At 39.8% G+C, this 4769-nt stretch overlaps 1 long non-coding RNA gene across 1 annotated transcript; it reads right to left on the bottom strand.

The window, feature by feature from the left end:
- Window positions 1–76: 76 nt before the first annotated feature.
- Window positions 77–2920, bottom strand: LOC306936816. Its single transcript, XR_013791542.1, has 3 exons — window positions 2516–2920; window positions 1161–1280; window positions 77–167 (listed from the first exon to the last, which is right to left on the bottom strand). It is a non-coding gene; the product is annotated as an uncharacterized lncRNA (long non-coding RNA).
- Window positions 2921–4769: the final 1849 nt, after the last annotated feature.

Raw genomic sequence — 4769 nt, 5'->3', positions numbered from 1 at the left:
CTCTCCTCTCGCTGTCCTCTCCTCTGTCCTTCCTCTTCTCCTGCACATCCGCTGGAGCCACTCTAGCTCTCCTCTTCTCCTCCTCCTCCTCTCCTCTCCTCCCAGCCCTCCCCCTCCCTCTCTCCTGCTGTCCTCTGGCTTTCGGGGCGGCGGTGGTGTCTTTCGGCCTGAGGAAACAAGGCAAACGTGAACTTTGACGCCGATTTAGATTTAGTTTTAGATTTAGTCCCCCCCATATTTTAGTAATCTGAAAGGTTTTAGTTTTAGTCTAGTTTTTGTCGACTTTGGCATGCTGTGATGGAGTCATAATGGCTGATTTTACACTTGTTTGAATGCTGAAAATAGCCGATCTGCAAGCTTGTGAGAGGTGAGAGCAGCTGAGCTATGCAACTGCAGAAATGATGTTGAGGAAATTATTTTATGTTACTGATTATAAGGCTTATTATACAGAATAATATTATAGGTCCTTCCTTAATCACTTTCAACCTGGTGTCCCTATTGTGGGGGCGTGTCATTAGGCGTGTCTGTCTTAGTGATGCACCGAATATTCGGCCGCAGAAAATATTCGGCAGAAAATGGCTAAAAATGCATTTTCGGCCTATTCGGTTTCGGCCCGAATAGGCAGAAAATATATCACCGAATAGTGTATGAAATGAATGCATTCAAAAGAGCTGAATAAATGTTAGCGATTATTATTTAAGTTAAGTTTTGCCATAACCATTTATTTTGCCATAAATCAGGTACTGTAGCTTTAAGGTACTGCCATGACAGCAATGGTAGGAAAAAAGATAATATTAATCATATTCGGATATTCGGTATTCGGCCAACTGTTTCCTATATTCGGTATTCGGCCAATAATTTCCCTTTCGGTGCATCCCTAGAAAAACTCTTCAAAAACAGCAAAACAATAGCTAAATGGACAATCTACGCCTTTCGGCTATTTACACAATTGTATTTGTCATATACAACAAAGTATATAAGGCTGTAGTGGTTAATTAAATGGTATTTTCTAATTATTTTGTGATTATACAAGGCTATGGGTTTAACAAATGAATGTCCACTAGGTGATGATTATCCATGTAATAACATATCATAATATAATGAAGTGTTTATAGTTCATGTTGTTAACTGATGATATTATGCCCATTCCTTCTCCTCACCTTGCTGTGTGTTTGTCAGTAGAGCCGTTGTGTCCAGCATCATGAGCCCTAGCTCGCTCAAACCGTCTCCTCCTCGATGCCTCTGACATTATTCCATTGGTCAGAAAATCTGTACTCTCACTGATGGAATGAAATGTAATTCTAGTAAATCCGGACATGCTAGGATCCAAAAAAAACATTGTGTTGTATTGTATTGTTTTTACAGTATACCTACTGTGCAGGTAAATGGTGCATTTATATAACCTCGCTTCACCAGGCTTTCCACCTTGGAGGAAAGCCTGGTCTGTATTACTAAATTGCTGTGTGGTACGGTCGGGAGCGGATTATATCATTACAACATGTTGTAGGTATTGTTTTGTAGTCATCAGGCCAGAACCCTCAATCTGGAACTTCCTTTCACTCAAACCAATTTTTCATTCTCTCGTAGCCTGCGGCTTTTATTTGGAAAAATCGGTTTGAGGAAAAGAAGTTCCAGATTGAGGGTTCTGGCCTGATGACTACAAAACAATGACTACAACATGACGTAACGATATCATCCACTCCTGACTGGATCATAAACCCGAAAAGGAATGCTGCCCAGGCTAGAATTTATATAGTGCTTTTATCCAAAGCGCTTTACATAGATTGCGCATTAATTACATTCACACACACATTCATACACCGATGGCGGGAGCAACCATGCAAGGCACCAACCTGCACATCAGGAGCAATTACAGTAGGGGTTCAGAGTCTTGCTCAAGGACACTTTGACACTAACTCTGGGGGAGCCCAGGATCGAACTGGGAACCTCGCTGTTCCCACTCCGCTGCTCTGCCGGCCACTCTACCCCTGAGCCACCTCCACCACTTTGGTCACTTTTGGTTTTGAAATCTGCTCTATAAATAAAGTTGGCTTGAATTGGATCATGATAGACATTTATAACGAGTGTTATAAAACCATATGTGCATATAGGGCATTACAAATGCAATTAAAATACATTATAAACAAACTTTTAAGAAAAGTGTTGCCTGGTAGTTATAATGTTATAATGTATTATGACCAGCACACTTATAATACTCCATAAACCTTGTTATAAGTTGTTGTGTATAATTATTATAAACATTGATAAAGCCTTATAAATGACAATGCATTATAAATGCAATTTTATACATTATAGACAAATGTTGTTACCAGATTCATTTGCACTACAGTTTACTTACCTATTAGAGTACTGTCTTTAGTATTAAATCTCAGTCAAGTGAGTCAGTTATTAGTAACACCAACTTGTTATTTTCATGTTACAGCTGCTTTATGCTGTCAGTAGCTCCTGACATCTCAACCGTTTATTTCATTTCATCTATTTGTGTTATCCTCACCTATAACATGGTTGCCGCTGCAGCAGCAGTTCAGTGATTGTTGATCAAACAGAAGGTGGTTGGTATCAGGGGAAGCTGCTGGTTGCTGGGCTCTTGTACACTTGTTGCCAGGTATTACACCCACGTTAGTGACCTATCGAATTACCGAACCCTGTGCAGGCTGGTGATTGTTTGAGGTGTTTGGTCAAACTAAATGCATTATATTCTTGTATATATTTATAAAATGTATTAGGTTTGTATGTATTAATGGGGGCTATATACAATTTAATGTAAGTTGTTGATAGGAAGTCATCAACAATTCATTCACAACTTTTGTAACAGAAATTAGAATTCATCTAAATAATCAACGTACAAAATAACGCGCCCGAGTCACAGAATTCGATAGGTCACCAAGCTCACCAAAACAGCCATCTATGAAATAAACCAAAACAAAGATGCAGAGGAGCAGAGATAATTAAAAATCCCAACGTTTCTCATTAGTTAGTTCAAAACCGCAGCTTGTCCAACTCTACATATTGTGAGAGGAGATTTTAACGCAACAATAGTCTAAGGAATATTGTTGGAAAAGCACCTTAAAACACTTACAGAAAAACATCTCCTCATGAGCCGTTTGAATGTGACGCCATCTTTAGCGTCCTCAGTGACGCCGGGCCTGTCCGAGTGGAATAGTAAGAGAGTGGCGACACGCTTTGATCTCGCCGCAAAGCGGGGGCTATAGTTCCAAACATTGGAACTATTCCATTAAGATAGAATGAGCACTTCCGCATTCCATTGTTACAATGGGAGTCAACGCTAGTGTCGCCACTAATACTAGATTACTCTGTGGTAACCTCACGTCACCTGTGGTGAGTTCCGGTCTAGAGCCTTTCCTACTCTATGGTCTAGAGCCCGCCTAGCGCTATACTCTAAGCGCGTAGCCAGACAACTATTCCACAATCTCCGAATGCTATGCGTTTGGATTTGGAAATCGCGGAGGCAACAGTCTGGTAACCTTGTACATACTCTAAGATGGTAACGCGATCCTAGCCTAGCGCCTACTGTATCTGTTTCCGTATCCGCTTTAGACCAAATCGGATCACTGTGACGTTATGTGCTGCCACACTATCGAAAGAGCCGCGCACGTTCTCGGCTGCGCGCAGCTTAAATTCTGAGTTTTTAGACAGCTGGTGGACGCAGAGCTTAAGAAGGGCGCAGCTTAAGACCGTTTTGCGCTAAGGTGTGGAGACGGTGTGTCTATTTGTTGTGATGATGAAATGTTGAAATATGCTTGCCCCAAAGGCTTAAAGGTCTTTACATAAATACTTTCTGAAACGTCTATGGAAATGGTTCCCAAAGTGGGGTCCGGGGACCCCTAGAGGTCCTTGTAGTTCCAGGGGGTCCTATAGTCAGGGGTCCCCAGCTAAATCATGAACCAAATGGACCCTTATGGGTCTGTAACTCAGAAATAACTTAACTTTGATTTTACAATATACATTGGGGTCCCAGAGATAGAAATCGACGTAGCCTAATTAGTAATTCAGGTCAAACCGGGGATACTTGAAATGAAAATGGTTGGAAAAATATTCTCTTATGGGTGTCATTGACATATATTTTCTAATGGGGGTCTGCAGGCTAATGAGTGTCAATCTTCCGGGCCATGACAGGGACTGTGACGCTTATAGGCAAAACACAAGACAAATCAAAGTGTATCAGTAGGCTAAACCATTAGACAGATCAAAGTGTATCAGTAAGCTATTGATATTAAATGTATATAAACCATTAGACAGATCAAAGTGTATCTGTATCAGTAGTTATCCAGCAGTAAATGTTGACTAAACAAAACATAAACAGCTACTTATATTCATATTGCTAATGGAAATAAAAATCCGGCGACCCAAGGATCAATTAATAGATATCTAGAATCTATTTTGTAATGCTAATTAGAAAGGACTGTAAATATATACCTTCAATAACCCAGCAGGGAGACCAAATACCGTGCTGTATTTACCTTAAAAATGAGTGATTAGCCCTTTAAATCTTGAATGACAGAATAAATAAAAATAGAAAGACCTTAAAAAAGAATTTGGAGGCAGATGAAATAAAGTTCTGAGAGGAGTTTCAGGTTTTAACTGTAATTTTTAGTAGGTAATAAAGTCAATTTACATAGAGAATGTGCTACATGGTTCAGATAATAATAATAATAATAATAGTACAATACATCAATATAATTTAGAGTATTCAATTGTTCCAATATGGATCCGAACTGAACCTAACT

Source organism: Electrona antarctica, assembly GCF_951216825.1.
Source record: "Electrona antarctica genome assembly, chromosome: 14".
Lineage (NCBI taxonomy): Eukaryota > Metazoa > Chordata > Actinopteri > Myctophiformes > Myctophidae > Electrona > Electrona antarctica.
This window is presented reverse-complemented; position numbering and strand designations above follow the sequence as displayed.